The sequence below is a fragment of the Bos taurus genome, chromosome 24 (genome assembly GCF_002263795.3).
Source record: "Bos taurus isolate L1 Dominette 01449 registration number 42190680 breed Hereford chromosome 24, ARS-UCD2.0, whole genome shotgun sequence".
NCBI lineage: Eukaryota > Metazoa > Chordata > Mammalia > Artiodactyla > Bovidae > Bos > Bos taurus.
The window spans coordinates 21253787-21277871 of record NC_037351.1 but is presented as its reverse complement, the minus strand read 5'-3'; the positions used below and the strand labels follow the sequence as shown (position 1 = coordinate 21277871).

Below are 24085 nucleotides of genomic sequence, written 5' to 3'. Positions count from 1 at the left end.
TTAAAGTCCATCATAACCTGAGGTCCTTTAAGATTTGAAATTTTGTTGTTGAGTTCCTTTTCTTCACCACACTCCAAAATTTCCAAATAATGATTTGCTACATGTGGGGTGGGACTTTTCCTCAAGTAGTTATTTATTATATTAACTCACTTTCTTAATAGCATGGGTTTGGGGAATTCCTTAGTATTTTCTTTCCCCCCTAGCTTTGCTGCTGCTGCTGCTGCTAAGTCGCTTCAGTCGTGTCCGACTCTGTGCGACCCCATAGATGGCAGCCCACCGGGCTCCCCCATCCCTGGGATTCTCCAGGCAAGAACACTGGAGTGGGTTGCCATTTCCTTCTCCAATGCATGAAAGTGAAAAGTGAAAGTGAAGTCACTCAGTCACGTCCAACTCTTAGCGACCCCATGGACTGCAGGCTACCAGGCCCCTCCGTCCATGGGATATGCCAGGCAGGAGTACTTATGCTTAATAGTGCTTATATTGTACTGGAGTACTGGAGTGGGGTGCCATTGCCTTCTCCTCCCTGCTAGCTTTATTGAGATATAATTGACATATACCTTTGTACAAGTTTAAGGTATACAATGTGATGACTTGATACATGCATATATTGCAAATGATTGCCACAATAAGGTTAGTTAGCACCGCCACCATCTCACATGATTACCTTTTATGTGTGCTGTGAGAATATTTAAGATCTATCAGCAACTTTCAAGTATGTAACATAGCATTGTTACTATGGTTACCATGCTAGTACATGAGAGCCCCAAGACTTACTCATCTTCTAACTGGAAGCTTATATCTTTTGACCATCTCCCATTCTCTCCCACCCCACCTCTGGCAACCACCATTTTACTCTCTGTCCCCATGTAAATTACTTTCTTGATAGCATGGGTTTGGAGGATTTCTATTCCAGTAGTTACTTATTATATTAACTCACTTTCTTAATAGCATAGGTTTTGGGGGGAAATGCTTCCTAATTATCATGATCATTGGATCCCTCTAGAATAGTCCTTCATTAAATTCTAGAAGAACTTGTGGCAACTGTACACTGACCTCACCAGGCAGAGCTCACATCACATTTTGAAAGAAGAGATGGTCTCACGCAGGCCATGGTCCAGCCTCATGCTGGTGTCTTGTTATGTGGCTCTAAGTCCCCCGTGGCCTTCAGCTCCTCCACCGGGGACTGCCGCTTGGAATTCTGGGATGGCTGCCCTCCCCCTACACTATGTCTATCACACATGGCTTTGGTGGGGTGGAGCCCCCCGACCCCACTTCACTCAGTTCCCTGCAACAGTCTTTGGGCAGTAATACTCCACACCTCCCCCACCCCTGCCCCCCCCACACACATACACTTCCCAGTGATGAGTAATAATCTCCAGAAGCAAAACAGTATAGCAACAGACAGCGGAGATAGTGTTTCCCCTGGGTCTCTTCATCACTGTGCTGAGCACCAGCTGAGCCCTTTGGCCCACTCTTCTCTGTCCAGACCATGCCCAGGGCACAAAGGGGCTCCTTCTCATCCCTTTTCAAACAGCTAAGAGCCCTTATCAAATAACTAAGAGATTTAGTTTACAAGTCTGGGGCAGGGCCTTGAAAAATAGGTTCTTTCCCTTAGGCCAGAGTGCAGCTCTTAGGAAGGTGACCCCTCTCCCCCTCCCATCTTCCTCAAGAACTCAGAAGCAGAAGGCTCACCCTTAGAGTACTGGTCTCAAGGTTGCAGGGCAGAAAAAGAACTCTCTCAGCCCCAGTTTATCTTTGCCTGCTGCATGCCGCTTTCTTAAACGTGAAGGATGCATCAACCACTATTTGGAAAAGTTTGTCTCAAAGGGAAGTTGATCTCAGAAACATAACATTTAGCATCCAGAATGTGCACTTCACAGCTGGGCCAGGCAATGAAATGGATCAGCCGCGTCTGCATTTTGAGAAGAGAAAAACAGAGTGTCATCTTTCAACAGAGAGGATATGGAAGGATATTTTATAATTAGCTCCACTCCTCTGACACAAAGAATCAAAGAAGTGGAGCAGCCCAGTTCCCTCCATCCGAGCATCAGGAAAGCAGCCTTGTGCTAACATGGGGAGAGCCACCTTCAACAGTATCTGCCAGATTTTAAGAGGAGATTTTCTTCTTTCAACATCATTCTCCTCTCTCCTACTGCTAGAGAACTGGCTGACTTTCCCCTTCAAAGGTAGCATTTTTTTGACAAAGTATCACAACTATAGTAACACGTTAGAAGAAATAAATAACACAGACAGGAAAGGCTTCCCTGTTTGCTGAAAGCACCAACTGCACAGGTCTCCAGGGTTACAAGGCTGATTTGCATCACACTCCTGCTCTCCTCCATCACCCATCCCCTCCCTGCTTCCCAGAGACCCTGTGAGACAAAGTCTCCATCCTAGCAGATGGCATTTGCACATTTCCACCCAGGACTCTCCCCTCTGCCCCATCCCCCATCCAGCTCTCGCTGCCAGCGCCTGCTTTGATGCATTCATGTGTTTCCAGGCAGCTCATGCCCAGCGAACTGAAGCTTTGAGCCGTGACCTCATCAGGAAGGACTTGCAGCCTGTCTCCCAGCCAGGCTGCCGTCATCTGGGAATAGGAACTGTGTTGGCTGCAGATGTTCACCTGACCCTCCTGTGCAAAAGCTGAGGATCTGGGGGAAGGGAGATAGTCCTACGAGTCTGAGTAGAGGGTCTCATTACTGATGCTCAGAGCTTTTCTCATTAATAGATAGCTTCTATAATCATAACATGTATAGATTTCCAAAAGAAAGAAATGAGCCTCACTTCCTCCTCACTTACAAGCTGGGCAGAGAGGAACAGAGGAACAAGAGCCTCTTCCTTTGTCTAGGCACTGTGGTTCATCAAGCACTTGGTGAGAGTCAGGTCTGCTCACAAAAACAGAAATCCTTCTAGGTCTTTGAAAAGAAGAATTTAATACAGGGAATCAGTTGGTGAAGCTACAGGAGTACAGAGAAATTCAACAGAAAACAGGAGAAAAGCAGAGATTAGCCACAGCAGGAAGCCACAAACATGCCAAGGCCCGTGAGACAGTTGAGAGCAGAGGGTGTAAACAGGGGCTAAAAACCAGATCTCCTGCAGATGCTGAAACTGTGAGATGGCCTCGTGGGAGCTGGGACCAAAAGGGAGGGGCTGCCTAGCAGAAATTGGAGCCCCGAAGGGAACACAGCCACTGCTGAGATTCGAGAGCAGAGAGAGAGGGAGGAGGACAAAAGCAGTAGGGAATTTCCTCCCCTCCCTTCAGTTTGCTGCCAGGCCTCCCTCGGCAAGCCCACCAGCGGCCACTGGTAACGAAGCCCATGAAATGCAGTTCCCTATGATCAAAATAGGAGCAGAGGAAAAGCTGGCGTGGATTTGAGGCATATTTGGCGCCCAGTCTTTCCTTTTTCACAGACTGAAAGACTTGGAAGTTACAGTGTTGACAGTCTTTAGTTACAGACTTGGAAGACTAAGATGAAGACCAAGAGTTAGATGGTGATCCCATAGTAAACACCAGTGTAGCCCTTCTGACACCATCACACCCTTGGAAGAGAGACAGGAGACAGTGGGCCCCAGGCTGAGCTGCTGGAGCTTGTCTCCTGCAGACACCTCAAGGGAAAGATAAAGGCAGGAGCAAAGAGGAGCTGAGCTCTGCTTGAGTGAAGAGATAAGACGAGCACATTTTTCATTCTTGTGTTGAAGGACATCTCCCCAACTAAACATGAGCCAAAAAAAAAAAAGTTCCTCAAAGGTCAAAAAAGGGGGAGGGCATTAGCCCATAATATGTCCTGCCAACCTCCCAGACACTCTTGTGCTGGAATCCATCTTGGCTAAAAGATGTATGCCCACACTGGGAGGGCTCTGAGTCAGACCAAGTGTTAGTTGCTCAGCTGTGTCTGCCTCTCTGCAACCTCATGGCTTTCCCTCTGTCCATGGGATTCTCCAGGCAAGAAGATGGAGTGGGCAGCCATTCTCTTCTCCAGGGTATCTTCTCAACCCAGGGATCGAACCCAGGTGTCCTGCATTGCAGGCAGATACGGACACAAAGCAAGATGAAGCAAGATGATTGGCTAGAGGGAATCTGGAAAACGGTCCCCATATAAACAGTTTAAGCCACCCCCCAAAGCTCGTGACTGCTGTCTCTTTCCACACATACTTTTTTTTTTTTTTTTCAAATAAATGCTTTAGTTGTTTTGCTACCTTCTCTTTGCTGAATTCTTTCTTTAAAGAAGACAAGGACCAAGGTCCTGTTTCAAGACCACTGGCCCTTGTAGTCCAGGAGTTAAGATTCCTGGTTTTCACTAGGCAGCCTGGGTTTGATACCCAGTCAGGGAACTAAGATCCTGCTTCAAGCAGCCTTACCCAGTGGCACCCCCACCAAGATTAGAAGGAGGAACAAGAATACGCTCCAAGGTGGGGATGAAAGAAGATACTAAAACGACTCTGGCAGGCTGAAGGCTGAGAGGGTCATAAGTAGAGTTTGCTCAGGCTGGAATCCTAAGGATGGATGGGTTCTGGGGCCTATGAGACGGTGTCCTAGACAGCTGCAGAAATTTAAACTTTCAAATTCCATTAGAGGGTCTGGGCTAGAGGCAGTCCATGTTACAGCCAAGGGAGGAAAATTAGATGGGGGCCTCTAGCTGTGTGAAGGTGATTTTTTAACCATATCATGGGCTTGCATTCAACAATCTACTTGTTATCTGAGCCCCCTTTGCACTATAACGAAATTGTCTTCCCACTTTGTGAGGCTGGTGGTGGTTGTGCTGTTGTGAGCTGGGCTAACCTACTGGATATGAGTCCACCACAGCCTACAGTCCTGGCTGTGGACCTTATTTAAACGTTCAGGTCTCTCCTGGAAGATGGGGCTGCTGACGTTCGCCTCACAGAGCTGTTGTAAGGACTACGTGAGACGACAAACTTGGGAACGAAACACGCAGCACAGAGCCTGGCTCCTAGAGAGAGCTCCAACAATGGAGGCAATGGTCTGTGGGCAGGAGAACACTTACAGCCTTGCCAGGACGACCAGCCCACAGGCCCCTGGGGGGTCAATGAGGTCACAGCAAAGAACAGGCTCCTTGCATTACCCTTTCAGCTGGGTGCAGACGGCAAATTGCCTTCCCAGCCTGTGGCTCCTTAGTCACAAAAAAAACAAATCACAGCCTGTCAAGACAGTCCCAGAAGCAAATAAGATCAGAAGAATATATGTTTTCTGGCAAAATTTACTGCCTTCAGATGCCCTTGGAAATCCTGTTAAGTTGAAAAAAAGAAAGTGAAAGACCCTCATAGAGACAGGGGGGACCCAGAAGTACCTTCTCACTGTCCAGGAATCTAGGTTGGGTGCCCTGGGATTTGGGTGGGGTGAAGGAGCGGTCAGCATGCCTGTAGTAATGGACGGATCTCTCCAAACATCATGGGTGCCCATCTGTCCTCTGTGGGCAGCAGAGATGCTGGGAGGGCCTCGCTGGACTGGAACACAGGGAGGGCAGAGTTGGCTAAGGGAGCAGGTTTACTAGCGGCTACCATGGGGTTCAGATGGTAAAGGATCTGCCAGCAATGCAGGAGACCCCGGTTCCATCCCTGGGTCAGGAAGATCCCCTGGAGAAGGGCATGGCAAACCACTCCAGTATTCTTGCCTGGAGAATTCCATGGACAGAAGAGCCTGGCAGGCTACAGTCCATGGAGTCAGAGACAGTTGGACACGACTGAGTGACTAACACTCACACACACACCCCACAAGGCCTGGGGAACCAGCACAGGGGGATGGAGGAGACAGGCCAGAGGAGAAATGGGACAAGAGAGGCCTGAGCTCCATGGCAAAAGCCAGGGGATGAGTCAGACAAATAACAATAAAAGTAACAGGTATGGGTCAGCCCCTAACTCACCCAAGTGGGTAGCCAAGGCAGCCAATAAAATACACAATTTCCTCTAAGCCTCCTCTCAACATGAATGGCTCCTTGAGGAACACTACTCAGCTTCCAGTAGACTTCTCAGGCATAACTTTAGGACAGGCTTTTATTTCCTTAGGACCGCACCTCTTCGGTCCTCCCCGCTGTCAAGGGGCAGTCACAGTAGCTCTGCGATTCTGTCTATTGTTAAGACAATGGCTGCTCAGAAAAAGAAACTACAGTTCTTGAAGGAAGGAGAAAGAGAGGACAGAGGAAAGAAGGTTCCAGAAACTCCGCAGAGCTCTGGCCTGGGGGAGCCAGAGCTTCAGCTAATGGGCAGAGGTGGGGCCACAGAGTGTTCTGGAGACATTAGGTGTGTGTGTCTGTGGCGCTGCACTGGGAGGTATCTCTGTCAGTGAACCAGCTAATTCATGATTTATCAGTATTCGTTTTGCTGAATTTGGGGGGAAGAATCAGAGCTTCATCTGACTGAATCAACAATCAAATGGTGACCCCCGGGTGTTCTTGGTGAGGTGGGAGCATGGTGGCTCAGCGGCAGGAGTGGGGGCAGGCAGGAATCTGGGGAACAATCCCTTATGACAGGCCTAATGGGCCAGACTGATTCAGTGAGTGCTGACAAAACTTCTTTGCTTGAGCAAACTTTATTCAGGCTCCATGAACTTTCTCCAAGCCCATTTCTGCACTTCCTTCTAAAATGCAGCTTTAGCAAGAGACACCCCCAACCTCGATATCTGATCAGGCTCCTCATCCCCCTCATTTCCCAGGTGCCATCTGATCACCCTGACCTGCCTTCAGCAAGAATCCTGTTAGGCTGGTTTAGTCTGAGTCCCCTCTTACCCCTGATATTTCCTCTTAATTTTCCAGGCACTGCCTCCCACTCTGCTCTTTGGCTGTAAGTTCCCACTTCTGAGTCAAAGTGTTAGTCACTCAGTCATATCTGACCTTTTGCAATCCCATGGACTGTAGCCCACCAGCCTCCTCTATCCATGGGATTTCCCAGGCAAGAATACCGAGTGGGTTGCCTGGAGAAGGGGTCTTCCTGACCCAGGGACCGAAACTGGGTCTCCTGCATTGGAGGCAGATTCTTTACTGCCTGAGCCACTGGGGAAGCCCTGTATTCCCACTTGCCTGAGCTGTATTCAGAGTTAAGTCCAATCTCTTTTCCACTTCAGAATCCCATTCCGGTGGTCCCTATACCTATCGTCATGCGTGTGTGTATCTGCTCAGTCGCTAAGTCATGTCCAGCTCTTTGCAACCTCATGAAAAGTGGACTGCAGCCCACTGGGCTTCTCTGTGCATGGGATTTCCCAGGCAAGAATACTGGAGGAGGTTGCCATTTCCTTCTCCAAGGGATCTTCCCAGTTCAGGGATCAAAACCATGTGTCCTGCCCTGGTAGGCAGATTCTTTACCGCTGAGCCACCAGGGAAGCCATCTATCATCATGGTCCCAAATAACAGTTGCTTTACCATCTGTAACAAATACCATGAAGAATTTTTTCTTTATCAGGACCACCAGTCTCCCCACTCCTACCCCAGCTATAATCATCACCACCCAAACATAAGCATTTCCCTCCCCTCTGGCCACACCTGGGGGTTTGACAGGAGGGCCCCAAGTTGATGCTGCTCTCTCCTCTGAACTCATTTTGTCATATATATATGTGTATACAGGAATAAAGAGAGAAAGATGCAAATGTTTGTATATGCGTACATAAAGGTAGATACACATATTCCCTAACTCTGACCACACCTGGAAGCAGTGGCACCCCAAAAGCAATGAGCACACTTAGCTCCCAGATCTCGGCTTTTAAATACCACTCCCAACTGAAAGAAACCAGGGCTCCTTAGAGTAACGGCTGATTCCAGAGCTGGGACACGGAACCTACAAGATGAGTCTGGGATATCTGATTGTGCCAGATAGTAGGAAAGTGCTCAAAGAACAACACAGTTGTTGTTTAGTTGTGTCCAACTCTCTGCAACCCCATGGACTGTAGCCCACCAGGCTCCTCTGTCCATTGAATTCTCCAGGTAAGAACACTGGAGTGGCTTGCCATTTCCTTCTCCAGGGGATCTTCCCAATGCAGGGACAGAACCCAGGTCTCCTACATTGCAGGCAGATTCTTTACCTCTGAGATACCAGGGCTTCCCTTCAAAGAACAATAAGGATATGTCAAAAGGACTTTGGCCTATAGGCCAAATCTGAGACAATTAAAGCATTAAAATAGATAATAGTTGCTACCAATGCCTAGAGTCGAACCAGTTGGTTTTATTACTCATTACAGTGAGGGTCCATACCATTTCTGTCCTTTATCAAGCCCATCTTTGCATGAAATGTTCCCTTGGTATTTCTAATTTTCTTGAAGAGATCTCTGGTCTTTCCCATTCTGTTGTTTTCCTCTATTTCTTTGCACTGATCTCTGAGGAAGGCTTTCTTATCTCTTCTTGCTATTCTTTGGAACTCTGCTATGGTTTTTCCTGTGGTCATGTATGGATGTGAGAGTTGGACTGTGAAGAAGACTGAGCGCCAAAGAATTGATGCTTTTGAACTGTGGTGTTGGAGAAGACTCTTGAGAGTCCCTTGGATTGCAAGGAGATCCAACCAGTCCATTCTGAAGGAGATTAGCCCTGGGATTTCTTTGGAGGGAATGATGTTGAAGCTGAAACTCCAGTACTTTGGCCACCTCATGTGAAGAGTTGACTCATTGGAAAAGACTCTGATGCTGGGAGGGATTGGGGGCAGGAGGAGAAGGGGACGACAGAGGATGAGATGGCTGGATGGCATCACTGACTTGATGGATGTGAGTCTGAGTGAACTCCGGGAGTTGGTGATGGACAGGGAGGCCTGGTGTGCTGCGATTCATGGGGTCGCAAAGAGTTGGACACGACTGAACGACTGAACTGAACTGAACTGAACAGTGAGGGTGAATACACACCATAAATAACCATGTGTGTGTGCTAAGTCACTTCAATCGTGTCCGACTGTGTGACCATATGCGCTGTAGCCTGCCAGGTTCCTCTGTCCACAGGATTCTCCAGGAAAGAATACTGGAGTGGGTTGCCATTTCCTTCTCCAGGGGATCTTCCCAACCCAGGGATCAAACCCATGTCTCTTATGTCTCCTGCATTGGCAGGCAGGTTCTTTACCAATAGTGCCACCCAGGAAGCCTATAAGTAACCATGGGGTATCTCAATAAGAGGATGTCAGAAGAAACTACTACAGGATCTAGCTTTTGTTTTGGAGGGCTTGGGAAGTGTCCAAGAACATGGGATTCACTCTGGATCGCACACTGGCAGGAAGTGGAGACGTTTCTATGATTGGTACCTCAACAAATGTTTCCATAGGAGGGCAGACTAGTGAGGATAAGGCTGTAATGGTCAAAAAGCAGCAGTCACCTATATTAGCTGGGAGAGAGGGATATTTGGTATTATCATGGGTTGCATTTTGTTCTTGTCTGTGCCTAGATAAAATTATGAAGTGGCCTTGTTTTGTCCCAATGTGCTATGGTCTCAAAGTGGCCTTGTTTGATGTTAGTGCTCTGAGATGATTAGTGTCCGACAGAAGAGGATACACAGCCTAGTTGTGAGCACCAGGCCAGCTTCACAGTGACACCCAGCTGTAACCATCAGACCAGTTCTCAGCACTCAGGAATGTCATTTTCATTCTCAAAAATAATGACATAACTTATAGGACAAAATAGGACTCTATGAATCCATACAGATATAAAGTAACTGATTAATTAACTAAGTTAGGATAAAGATGAAAAATTTTTAAATAATAGACTCTGTTTTAGAGCAGCTTGATGTTTATAGGGAAATGGAACAGAAAGTTAGAGTTCCCATATATTTCACACACATACACAGAACTTTCCCTATTCTGAACATCTTGTAATGGTGTGGTACATTTATAAGGCAATCTGACTCTTAAACCAGAGTCTATAGCTTATGTTAGAGTCCACTCTACATGTTGTACATTCTATGGGCTTTGACAAATATGCAATGAACATATCCACCCTTACAATATCAAACAGAATAGCCTTACTGCCCTAAAAATCCTGTGTTCCTTCTATTCTTCCCTCTTTTCTTCACTCTGAACCTTGGCAACCACTGGTCTTTTCACTGTCTCCCTAGTTTTGCCTTTTCCAGAATGTCATATAGTTAGAATCATATAACATATATTCTTCTCAGATTGGTTTCTTTTACTGCGTGATATGCATTTAAGGGGGCTTCCCTGGGTTGGGAAGATTGGCTGGAGAAGGAAGAGGCAACCCACCCCAGTCAAAGTGAAAGTCGCTCAGTCGTGTTTGACTCTTTGTGACCCTATGGACTATATAGTCCATGGAATTCTCCAGGCCAGAATACTGGAGTGAGTAGCCATTCCCTTCTTCATGGGATCTTCCAAATCCAGGGGTCGAACCCAGGTATCCCGTGTTGCAGGTAGATTCCTTACCAGCTGAGCTACAAGGGAAGCCCAAGAATAGTGGAGTAGGTAGCCTATCCCTTTTCCAACAGGTCTTTCAAACCCAGGAATCAAACCAGGGTCTCCTGCATTGCAGGTGGATTCTTTACCAACTGAGTTATCAGGGAAGCCCACCCACTCCAGTATTCTTGCCTAAAAAATCCCAGGGGCAAAGGAACCAGGTGGGCTATAGTCCACAGGGTTGCAAAGAGTTGGACACAACTGAGTAGAGTCAGACATGCATTTAAGTTTCCTCCGTGCCTTTTTATGAATTGGTAGCTAATTCATTTCTATTGCTGAATAATACCCCATTGTAAGGATATATCATTTATTTATACTTCACTTCTTAAAGGATATCTTGGTTGCTTCCAATTTTGGGCAATTGTGACTAAAGCTGTTGTAAGTACGTGCAGATTTCTATATGGATATGTTTTCAGCTCATTTGGGTAAATACCAAGGAGTGCAATCAATTACTGGATCATATGGTAAGCCTATGTTCAGTTTCATAAGAAACTGCCAGACTGTCTTCTAAAGTGGTTGTACCATTTTGCATTCCCACTAACAAAGAATAAGACATGATAATTGCATGTATTGTGATATTCTGGAAGGGATCTTGGAACAGGAAAAGAACATTAGGAAGAAACCCAGGGAATGTGACTAAAGTATGGATGCTAATAATGCATCAGTACTGATGCATTGGTTGTGACAAATATATCAGAGTGGTGTAAGATGTTAAAATAGGGAAAACTCAGTATACTGAATTCTTCTACTATTTTTGAAAAAATTTTTTTTGTAAATCTAAAACAATTCTAAAGTAAAAAGTCTATTTAAATATTTAAAAAGAAATGTGAGAATCATCACCACTTTGCAATACCCCAAAGAATGAATACAGGCATTGAGCACCAGTGACTGCTGTGATTACAAAAAGAAAGACAACCAGACCTTATGTGATTTTTGCTGTCGTGCTGAAAGAATTAAACTTGAATCTAGTCCAATTTCTACCTCTGGCTGTCAGTTTGTAAGAAATGCAGAAGACAAAGGAACATGTTGCTTTGTACCATAACCAACAGAATTCATTATCACCTATCAACAGTGAAAGAAAACTCCAAAATGAAAAACTAGAAAAGGGACTGTAGCAACACACCAAAAAGAATAATGATAATAATAATACCCCACTGTCACCAGCTATTTTTAAAGACTAAAAAGAAAGAAGAGGTTAAAAAAAAAAAAAAAGCAGAGCTGAAATTAATTTCATTTGGAGAACATACAGATGTATCCCTGAAAAAACCAATATAATCAACTAAAACTATTAGAAATAAGAGAATTTACCAAACTGATTAAAAAACTTAAACAAAATGATTGCTTTCCTACATGCAACAACAACTAGCTAGAAAACAGAACAAAAGATTCTATTTCAAAATGACATGAAACAACAGAAAAGTTGCTAAGAATAAGATTATTAAAAATGTGCAGTATGTAGAAGAATTTTAAACTCTATTGACAAAACTGAAAGGACAATTTAATAAATGGAAAGACACATTTTTTACAAGATGAGAAAATCTACCATATAAAAGTATCAATTCCTCCTAATTTTGTCTATAAGTTTAATGTGACCCCAATAAACATAGCATCAGATCAATATCTAAATAATAGAAATTTCAGAAAGAGCAAAGAAAATGGTAGGGGAAAAATTATCAAAGAAAAATACAATTTCTTGAGCAAAACATTCTAGATTGAAAGGTCCTTTGGAATTCTTAGTACAATAAATAGAGAGAAACAAGACCTATACTAAGTCATATGATTAAGACATTACAGAACAAAAGTATATAATAAAAAGGAAACTCAAAAAAAAAAAGGCAGCTCTTAAAAACTAACAGAAAGGGAGAAAAATAGACTTTAAACAACCCAGGACTCGCAGAAACATCAGACCTCTCAGAAACCAACCTTACTGTGCTTTAGAAAACTCACAGTGGAAAATACATTCCCAGTTCTGAGGAAGAAGAATTTCTATCTTATAATTCATATCCAACTGAGGTATCACTTAAGTCTGGGGGAAAAAACAGTGACTCTTTGTTATTGCTTTCCTCATTAAAAAGAAAAAGAAAACCTATTTATTGTGTAAAAGTTTAAACATATTTATAAGTAGAGATGACAACAATATAATAAATTCCCATCTACCTAACAACCAGATTCAATAATGATCAGATAATGGTCAATCTTGCTTCATCGATACCCTAACCACATTTCTCCCCCCATCAGTTAGTCACCAGTCGTGTCTGACTTTTTGCAACCCCATCAACTGCAGCCTGCCAGGCTCCTCTGTCCATGAAATTCTCCAAGCAAGAATACTGGAGTGGGTTGCCATTCCCTTCTCCAGGGGATCTTCCTGACTCAGGATTGAACCCAGGTCTCCTGCAATGCAGCAGATTCTTTATTATCTGAGCCACCAGGGAAGCTTATCAGTGGGCCTCTCTAAAAGATAGTTCAGGACTTCAAAATATAAGAATAACTTCCATCTAAAATAAAATTGAACAATATCATCAGAATCCGATGTTCAAATTTCCAATTGCTTCATAGATATCACAGACTTTTTAGAAATATAGTTGGTTTGAATCAGGATCCATGTAAGATCCACATATTGTAAACTTTCTTTTAAATATTTTAATCTATTGTTTTCTCCTCTACTTTCTGTACAAATTATTTTCTTGCAAATGCTTTTTCCCTCTTGAAATTTATTTCTTGAAAAAACTGGTTGTATGACCTGTTTTATGACCTGTGTTTTTATGTGGCCGATGTTCTAGATTCATTTTGCTGACTGCATTTCTATGATGTCAATAATCTCTCCATCCTCTTGATTTCCTGAATATTGGTGTTGGTAGAGGGTGTAAGTTCCTCGGTTCTGTCTTGCCACAGCAAAGATTTGAAATGGCAGACCAGTGTTACAGCTCAGTTACAGCTCAGTTTTATTTGACAAGCAAAGGATAGTAACCCTTGAGGCATGAGCTGCTGCTGCTGTTGCTAAGTCGCTTCAGTCGTGTCCGACTCTGTGCAACCCCAGACATGGCAGCCCACCAGGCTCCCCCGTCCCTAGGATTCTCCAGGCAAGAACACTGGAGTGGGTTGCCATTTCCTTCTCCAATGCATGAAAGTGAAAAGTGAAAGTGAAGATGCTCAGTCGTGTCTGACTCTTAGCGACCCCATGGACTGCAGCCTACCAGGCCCCTCCGTCCATGGGATTTTTCCAGGCAAGAGTACTGGGGTGGGTTGCCATTGCCTTCTCCACGCGTGCGGGCAGGCTTCAATCCCTCTTGGCTCCTCTTTTTAAATGTTTTGTCTCCTCCCCCTGAGCTTGCCCCATGTAAATTGGACTAGCCAGGAGGGCTGTTTGTTTCACCTGAGGTTCTCACTCCGGTCCTCGGATTTCCTTTTGTTCCATTTTCACAGGTTTCTTCCTTTCTTTGTCTTTTTGCCATTGCCATTTTGGACTCCTTTTTCCTATTCTAACTACTCAGCATTGGTATTTGGACCTAGAGAAGAACAAGGACTTTATTTGACATGCTTTCCCAAGAAGCCAGTGAAGATGGGTTCCACTGAATATAAAGGTAGACCAAAGACCTGGGATCCAGCTCAGGAGAGAGACAAGAAAACTCTTCCAGATGACACAGAGGTGAGTCCTACTAAGGCTCCAGTGACTGCTGAGCAACAGATACAAGGCGCCAAGTCCATATTAGAGCAGGGAAGAACTCGGAGAATATGTCCAAGAAAAAAGGGAAACTATAGTTACATGTGATGTGTTTAATCATGCTGAAAGCAGACTTTTCATTCCATAGCAGAGTTTAGGACTGGCCATGTAGAAGACTAAGGAATAGGGAAAAAAAAGTCAAATATCATTGTACAATAAAAGAAATATAACCACAGACCACTGCTGATTCAGCCATGAATAATATTTTAGAGTAGGAAATGGCAACCCACTTCAATATTCTGGCATGGAAAATCCCATGGACAGAGGAGCCTGGAGGGCTACAGACCATGGGGTTGCAAGAGTCAGACATGACTGAGCACACACGCAATAATGCAAACAATGAATACTGATTTAATTTAAAAGAGCAATAAAACTCTACTGAGAGGAAGAGGGAAGGAAAGAGGCTTCAAGGAGAGTCTGATCTAACATTTGCCAAAAGTGGTCCCTCACAGTACTTATGACTAGAATGAGATAGAATTCAGCAAAGATTTTACTCCTGTTTTTCATTTTCATCGATGCAAGTACTCTTATTCATATCAATAAGTAAATAAGAATGGGAGGAGATTGGTTACAACAATTCACTCAATGCGCTGAACTCCTTCCGACTTTATGCCAAAACTCACAAAGGAATATATTACAAAATAACTGAAATTAAAAAATTTTTTTTAATTTCCTGTGACAGTAATACTCAAGTATTTAAATATTTCTTAAATTTGAACATTTCTGAATTGGATTACGATTACAATGATGAATAGTATGTATTTTATCCAAATGATACATCATACTATGCATTATAAATTTTCATCAGCAATTATTAAACATAGAATAATTAAGATATGCACTTCCAAAATGTTATTTTTCATTATTTTATTTCAGAAAAATTGAAGAATGCATTATGGTCACAGGAAAATTTTTCAAGTTTTTAATTGCAGTTATTATACATATCCTTTCTTAAAAAAAAGGATTTAAAAAAAAGAAGTGTGTTTGGTGATGAATGAAGCTTAAGTCCTTTATAATAGGATAAAGTTTTTGAGAAAACAGAAAGGAATGGGGATGCTGACTGCTGGGGGCTATGGGCTGGAGTTTAAATCTGGAGACCAAGGATCTAGGAACTGGGGGTTCTGGGGGCTGAAGGTAGAGGATTCAAGGCTGGGGACAGGGCTGCTGGAATAACCCCTCTCTGCACCTGCCTTTCCTACCCAGGACCTCAGGCCTATTTCTTCTCAGTAGTTCTTGTTTTTTTGTTTTTTTTTTTTTAACAGTTCTGGAAAAAAGATGGAGAAGGCAATGGCACCCCACTCCAGTACTCTTGCCTGGAAAATCCCATGGACGGAGAAGCCTGGTAGGCTGCAGTCCATGGGGTTGCTAGAGTTGGACATGACTAAGCGACTTCACTTTCACTTTTCACTTTCATGCATTGGAGAGGGAAATGGCAACCCACTCCAGTGTTCTTGCCTGGAGAATCCCAGGGACGGGGGAGCCTGGTGGGCTGCCGTCTATGGGGTCACACAGAGTCGGACACGACTAAAGCGACGTAGCAGCAGTAGCAGTAGCAGCAGGAAAAAAGATATTGTTCTGTTTTTCCACTATTTAACATCATTTGTTAAATATGTTCCTATTCTTCCATTATCCCCTCAAAATGCTGAGAGCACTTTCATCATCATCAGAACCCTCTTGCTCTCCCAATGGGACATGGGTCAGCCATGCTCTCTCTGTGAGGGGGCATTTACACCTGTCTGCCTAGGTGGCTCAGACAGTAAAGAATCCGCCTGCAATGTGGGAGACCTGGGATTGATCCCAGGGTTGGGAAGATCTCCTGGAGGAGGGCATGGCAACCCACTTCAGTATTCCTGCCTGGAAAATCTCCATGGACAGAGGATCCTGGTAGGCTATGGTCCATGGGGTTGCAAAGTGTCAGACACAACTGAGCAACTAACCACAGCACAGCCTAAGACCAAAATGTAAAGAAGCAAGTGTTTTAGGAGCCCAGGGCCATGTGCCTCCTGGCAGGCTTCCTCCATCATCCCCGAGGGGCCTCATCAGGGACCCCAAGGCCACTAGAGTACCTCACAATCTAGGGTTTCCAAACGGGGTCCTCAGAACCTCAAGGGGAACGTGGAGTCAGCTCCTGTCTCAGATCCAGACGTGCCTGCCTCCTTCCAGAAGATCACAATGAAATGGAAATGTTACAATGCTAGGAAACAGAAATTGGCCCAAGGGTTTCTCCCACCATTTATTTCCTATATAAACTCAGGACTAACTAAATATAGTGCATTTTCTAATAATAACTCAATATTAGCAATGTGGCTTTAGCAAAGTATAATCTGTCATTAAATTATTGTTTTTGAGTTTTGTTGGTTTTATAGTTGAAATTTTATTTTGGTTTTATATAGCCATGAGGATATGTTACATGTTTGCACTTAGTATAAAAATAATTTAAATTCATACAGGGGGTCTGTTACCTTTCTTTTTTTTTTCTTTGAATGGGGACTGTTCTTTCCTCAAATTTGAAAAACACTGCCTTAGTGTATTATCGTGAGAGATTGCAGAGCAGCTGTAAAGAGAAAAGTAAAGCCAGGCCCTGTTCAGACTTGCTCAGTGTCAAGTCTGTCTCAGAGAGTATAAGCATGTTTGCACGATCACTAAGTCATGTCTGACTTGTTGTGACCGCATGAACTATAGCCCATAGGCTCCTCTGTCCATGGGATTTCCCAGGCAAAAATACTGGAGTGGGTTGCCACTTCTCTGGGGGATCTTCCCGACCCAGGGATCAAACCTGCATTTCCTGCATTGGCAGGCATATTCTTCATCCCTGTGCCCCCTGGGAGGGGCCAGGAAATAGCATAGGAAGTGCTCCTGGGGCCCCATGAGTAAGGTACAGGAGGGTAGTTTGGGGATTGTACAAGGGGTAACTGAACCATTGCCCTGCCGTTCTCAGGGCTTTCAGCTACTATTGACAAAAATCCCAAGTCAGACCCAAAGGGAATGTCCTGGCCTCAGAAATGTCCAGGGCCAGCTGGACACCCTCAGGACCCTTCCCTCTGGTACCCTCCTGCCCTCTGCATCTCAGCTTCATTCTGGTCAACTGCAGGAGGGATACCCCTATTGAGAGGATGGAGGCAAAGTATCTTCCCTGCTTGGTAACCTCAACAGAAGAGACTTCTTCCTGCTACTGTTGGTATATCAGGACCAGCACACATGGACAAGCTTGTGTCCAAGGAATGGCCCATGCCCGAATCCTGTGCCAAGGAGAGGGGCTGGCACTATCAAGAGGGGATGAAGGGGAGACTGATGATCAAAGGCAATAGCTCCATTCTCCTCCATCCCAGGGCGCCAGCTGGGGAGTACTGCTATAAGCCTAAAAGCCAGCTATACCAAGTCCTGGCAGAAGAAGTGGTGCCCTGTAGAAGAGATAAAGGACAATCTATTCTGATACTTGTTAAAGCAGTGAGGAAGACTTTGTTCAAGACTACTGCAATAAGAGAGAGAAGGGGAGGGAGGGAGATGGGGCTCCACCCCATAGCCAGCAAATACAGTGGGGATTTCTAGCCAAGAAGCAGGGGAAGGGGCCAGTGGACAGAGACTTGCTAAGAGGAGACGTCAAGGGTGGGGGATTCTTGCTAAACATGAGGCAGGAAGTAGATGGGCCCACTCCAGGGTAAAGTGAGTGAAGATTCGTTCCCTAGGGACCAAAACTCCAAGATGAGCATAGCAGGACGATTAGGGAGGGGCTGGGCCCTGCCAGGCCACAACTTCTCCTTCTGGAAGTCAGGAGATCTTCTCAACCCACACATGTGTAGAAAAGCTCCTTGGAGGTCAAAGGGGAGTGATGCTAACTAATGCCAGGCTACCCACAGGCCTCTTCAGTAGAATCCATCCTGCCTAAGAGGTGCGTGTACACACACGGGAGGATCCCGAGATATACCAGATTGTGAACCAGGCAAGTCAAAAATGATTGGCCAAAGGAAACCCAGAAGAAATGCCCTATAAAAGTAATTCAAACTGCCACGAGGTGACTAAGAGACTCTCTCTGAGTCTACATATATGTCTATCCACACGTACTGCACTCTTTTTTCCTCTTAATAAACTTTACTTGTTTCACTATTTTCTGTCTCTGTGGGAATTCTTTTCTGCAAAGTTGAAGGGCCAGGGCCCTTGTCACTGACTCCTGGTTGAGTGGCTAGGATCCGGTTCTTTCACCGCTGTGACCTGGCACCAGTCTCTGGCTGGGAACCGAAGCCCTGCTCCAAGCCACTGCAGGCCAAGGCCACCGGAAATCAAACTGAGCTAACAGGATCCTTGCTAAAGGCAGCCCAAGGATTTGGAACATCAAAGGTTGAGGATGGAGAACTTGATCGAATATCAGATGTAGGGTATTCTCTTTAAACTGACTTAGTGGTGACTCCTAAGGAAGGACTCAGAAGGCCAGGGGTCGAGGCCTAGTTGAGAAGAGGGCTTACAGGAACCTTAGTAACATTTGATAAAGGGGACCATCATTGTCAGAAGGACTGCTTTACTAGGGCTTGGGAACAGGAAGGCCCAGGAGGAGGAGCGTGTGGCCTGCAGGGCTGGAGGCAACACCAGTTGCAAGGATGGGTTATGAAGACAGCTTCACGCAGGTCCTGGGGCTGCCCTGGGGGTGGGGATGTAGGGGAGAAAAGCAATTTTTCGTCTTCCTTTCTAGGTTCTGAGACATCCCTCCCTGTAATGAAGGACAGAGTAACAAGAGAAAAACAAACTGAAGTTTAATAACATGGATATTGACTGTATAATGGGTATACCCAAGAAAACTGGGAAAACTCCCTGAAATGGCCCAAACCACCACCTTAATACCATCTTCAGCTACCGACAAAATAAAGATGTTGGTGGGTAGAAGACCAGTTATGGGAGGTTCCCAGGAAAAACACAGCAAACATGGGTAAGGTTGTTTGCAGATTTAAGTCACACTGGTGAGAGCTTCTTGTGATTTAGTCTTTCTCTTCCTGATACAGAGAGGGGGACATTCTCACAAATGGAGATTTCCCCCATCAATGGACAAAACAGTACAAACAGCACATTCTACTCTGATTTTCATTAAAAAAAATTTTTTTAAAACACTTCTGGGTGTGCAGGGCTCATGTGGGATCTTAGTGCCCTGACCAGGGATGGAACACAGGTCCCCTGCACTGGAAGTGCAGAGTCTCAACCTCTGGGCCACCAGGGAAGTCCTCTACTCTGCTTTTAGAGCTGCTTCTGTATCTGCCTTTTCTCCAAAATAATCAGCTCCCAATAATCCTTATGCCAAAGGAGCCTATTTGGGAATAGCGTATTCTGCTACCCTTCAGGGACCATCTCTAAAAGCATGAACTATTTTAAAATATGGGCAAAAGATGACTGCATGCCCCTTCAAACTCCTATGGGATTGTTGCAGGAAGAGGGACCCCTTCCAGGGCCCAAAAGTGGACTCTTGTCTAACCCTTGGAAATGAATTTTCCGAGCAGACACACGTGTTGACAAAGCAAGAGACTTTCTTGGGCAGGGGCGCCCGGAGAACAGTAGGGTAAGGGAACCCAGGAGAACTGCTCTGCCATGTGGCATGCAGCCTCAGGTTTTATGGCAGTTGGAGTCAGTTTCGGGTTGTCTTTAGCCAATCATTCTGACTCTAGAGTCCTTCCTGGTGGCACATACATCACTCAGCCAAGATGGATGCCTACAAGAAGGATTCTGGGAGGTGGCCAGACACGTGGTATCTCCTTTTGACCTTTTCCAAACTCTTCTGGTTGGTGGTGGCTTATTAGTTCTGTGTTCCTTACCAGGACCTCCTGTTGTAAAATAACTCAGGCAAATAGTTACTATGGTGCTTGGCTGGGTGGGGCGGGGGTTGATTTCAGTCAGTGTGTTTCCCCTAACAGGATCATTGTCTGACAGGCCTAAGGGTCACCTGCGGCTGTAAGAAATGTAACCCGGTTTGGTATACTTCTGGCATTCTGTCATCACACTGGGACATTATATACCCACTGACAGACAACTAATAGATGGTTTCTGCCCTTTTTTCTTGCTCTGGGGACATCAACTAGTTCTGTACCTAATTCAGCAGTCTCATCTCTGCGTCCTTTCTTTCACACGTCGTGTACACTGGTGTCATTTTAAACCATTTCAATGCTCAGGCAATGGACTGGACCACGTGTTTGTCAACCAGTTTATGCAAATGCTGAAACAAAGCTCTAACCAAGGACAGAGGTCAGGTCCAGGAAGCTCTGTGCATTCCACTCGAAGACGTTAAAGCACTGCAGGGGGAGAGGGGTGGGCTGCGGGGATTTTCTAGGTCTCCACGGGTCCCAGTCTCAGCAAGGGTGGTTGGGAGCACTCTATTTGCATATCTCACACTTCCTTGGTTGAGAAACTTATTGATTCAAATATGCAAAAAAGCCTGGGGGCAGGGACTGAGTAGGTGTGAACGACAGCCTGATGGCTCTGCTTAGCATCAATTAGCATTTCAAAAAGTGTCAAGTTGCTGGAAGACCTTTTTTTAATTGCTGCTAATCGGAGGTTCTAGAGGGACCAAGGAGCTCTCCATAGGCGTGAATCCCTCGCTAGAAGAAAGGTATCCGAAAGGAAAATGAGGGGGTGGGTGACATGGGGGATGGGGTGGGGCTGCAGCTCTAAGTACAAAAGGGCACTTCTTTCAGGGGATTTCAAATCCTTCAAACTCAATCCTTGAGTTTCCCATTCAGTGGCGCCTCAGCCCCAGGGTGGCCACTTTCCTTTACCATCTGCGTGGGTAATGCAGAGACAAAGCCAAACACTAAGGGGAAAAAAAGATGCATTTCTGTTCCTCGGCTGTCATTTTACTGTGTTCTTTTAAGGGAAGTGGAGCCCGTCACCATAACATCACTCCCTTTCCATTACGGAGGATATCTTCCCTTTGAGCAGTCAAGGGTAGGAGGGGGCAGAAGCTGAAGGGCTGCATGACTTACCCAGAGTGGAAATAAACAAAGGCTTCCCGAAAGAGAACAGGCAGAGGCTATTTATTCAGAGCTTGCTGTGGCAAGGGAGTCAGCCAGCCACCATCTCTTGGGTTTGGCAGAGACTCAAAGGCAGGCAGGGGAGTGGGAAAGCTTTACAGTGGGAAAACTGGAAGGCTTCAGGTACACTCTAATTGGAGTTTGCTGGTATGGGGAAGCTGGAGGCAGCTAACTAGAAGTGGGGCGTCCTGTGGGATTTCTTGGGGGAGCTTATTTGGCTTTTTTGAGTTGGTCCCGTGTAGGAGGGTGGGGGTAGGGTGAGGAGGAGTGGTGATTTCAACAACAACCACAACAGAAAAGGAAGCTGCCGTCACTGTCCAAGGGCTGGCCTCGCTGCTGCAGGGGTTGTGGGTCAGAGTTCCATTGCTGCGTTTGGTCTGGCCATTGTTTATATGTATGTTCAGTCTCTCACCAGGGTTGTATTTACCATAAAAAGTAAGATCAAGCAGAGGAAATGACTTATTTTTGGATCAAGGTAAAAATGCCTGCAAATATGGAGCACAGATGGCAACCAGTTCAGGAACACCTATTATTACACCTGAGACAGTGTTCAGGGAACACTGGTCTCCAAGTCCCGCTGTCACCAGGAAAATGGGCTCCCTAGGTTTCCCGCCAGCAGCAGTTAGACAGGCTGGACTGCGGTTGGTCCAAAGTGTGAGGAAGTATGACTGCCCCATGCCTCGCCAGGGATTCTAGCTCAAAAGGTTTCCAAATGCTTCATTTTCAGGGCCTCTTGATCAACAGCACATCTGGTGAGAATGCCCTGCTGTGGTCAGAGCCAGGCATGGGCAAGACATCTGTGTGGTGAGTCAGGGACAAAGGGTCGGCAACCACGGGGGCATGAAAACTGATCCGCTCCGGAAGGTGTCCTGACCGGGCCAAGAGGGAGGCAGAGCTAGAGAAAGGTCCAGTGATGAAAGACAGATCAATCAACAGAAGAAATGAACCAAGGAGAGCTCGAAAATCAGAATAACTGCTGTCACCACAGTTCACTAAGTTGGAACAGAATCTGTTTTGTACTGAGAGCAACATGATGGCAAATGGAAGATGTGCTCTCAGCAGTGGCTGGTCACAGATGTCCAAAGAGACAGGCTGCCCAAAACGAACCTCGGGCCCTTTATTATCCTCGCTCCAAGCGGAAAAACAGTATTGCTTACACTGAGCTCAAAGCTGGCGTGTTCGGCACAAGTGTCTTTTTTCACTCACCTTCTTCTCCAGAGCCCTTGAGGCTGCGTGCCCAGGCTAGAGAGGAAACACTGACCTGGGTGGCTTCTATCTGCTCTTCACCTGAAGGAGACCTGGTCATTGAGACTACGTGGAAAGAATTGGATTTAGAGTCAGGAGTTGACCTCAGTATTGCATGACCCTCATTAAGGCACATAAACTCTTCATGCTTATTTTGGGACTTGTCAAAATTAAGGATGTCATCCATGTCTGAGCCAGGTCACACACTCATTCTTTTTATCACAAGGGGATAGAAAGTCAGGCTTCTGGGAGACAGAAGGCAGACCAAGGGTATCTAGCTCTGACTTTCTGTGGAAGGCAAGTCCTATAAAATTCACACATTATCTAGTTACAGCTTCCTCTGTCTGAATGTAAGACTGTGCAAATGTCTTAACTTACTTGTCTTTGAGAACAAAACAAATACTTCTCCGTCCCAAAGGGCTTCCCTGGTGGCTCAGATGGTAAAGAATCTGTCTGTAATGTGGGAGACCTGGGTTCAATCACTGGGTTGGGGAGATCCCCTGGAGGAGGGCATGGCAACCCCCTCCAGTATTCTTGCCTGGAGAATCCCCATGGACAGAGGAGCCTGGCAGGCTACAGTCCATGGGGTCATAGAGTCGGACACAACTGAGCAACTAAGCACACCCTACCCCCCCAAAGGAAACAGAGAGGGCTATACAGAGGCTGTGTCTCCACCACCTTTCCTCGGAGCAAAGTATCCCATCTTATTTCTGTCTCTGTCTTCGGGGCAGAAATTCTAGGGTAAAGGTGATATCTAATCCCAATGTTCTTCCCTCAAGTGGGACGCAGTGAGACAAGCTTCTCCCCAGTCTTGACTACAAGCGTTTTTCAACAAGCAAGCATCATTTCAAAACAAAGAGGGGAAATTAACAGGAAATTTGAACAATTGCATGTACTTTTCCTTGCTGCAGATTCATAGCACATGTCCTAGAAATGAACGTATCCTCCACTGCATAATCACTTAAGAAAAAGACAATTGTTCTATTCATCCTATCTGCTGCCAATGAGAAAGAAACATCTCCAGAACCAAAGAAGAGATTTTCTCCAAGCTTTCCCAAAATAGTGCCAGAGTTTCTCTATCAGTCAAACGCTGCACCAGCTTGGTCTGCGTTTGTATTCCAGAAACAGGGCATGACCGAAAAAACAGATCTGATGATGAAAACAATTCTTTTCCTTGCAGACAAGGGATGTGTATTGACAGAGAAAAGACAAGGTTCTTGCTTAGGTTTGAAAAGACAAGGTTCTTGCTTAGGAAAGAAGGCCAGGAATAAAAGACCCAACATATTCTTCTTACCAGAAGTGAAGCTTTTGATCTTATGGCACAAGGAGCTTGCTGAGGAAGGGAAAGTGTCCCACACAGTCATCATGGGGTTGAACTTGCAGAGGAGGGGGGGCGGGGTGGGGTGTGATCTAGCTTCTCATGTCCCCTCAACATCACCCCACCTCTGCCCTGGAGCACACACAGCCTCCTCAAAGCTGATCCCACTGGCCACAGTCAGAGTGAAGGGACTTGCTCAGGGTCACTCTGACCCAGAGACTGTGCTCCTGGTTCCTCTGGGTTTGCATCTTAGATGGTTATTCCAGGAAAGAACATTTGGGGACCTATCATTAAAACAGTTCTGGAGACCTCAGAATGCAGAGTTGTCCCCATGTCTCAGAAGTATTTCTAGTGGCTGAGCAAGGCCCTGGCAGGGCAGTGTGGGCGGCTGTGTGACCAGTGATTTGGAAGAAGGCCAAC

General features: G+C 45.5%; 1 long non-coding RNA gene across 1 annotated transcript in view; it reads right to left on the bottom strand.

Moving 5' to 3' along the window:
* Positions 1 to 1345: 1345 nt before the first annotated feature.
* Positions 1346 to 24085, bottom strand: part of LOC132343760 (uncharacterized) — a 59872-nt gene continuing 37132 nt past the window's right edge. Inside the window, exon 3 of the long non-coding RNA XR_009492700.1 lies at positions 1346 to 1912. This is a non-coding gene — a long non-coding RNA (uncharacterized lncRNA). The remainder of the gene's footprint in view (positions 1913 to 24085) is intronic.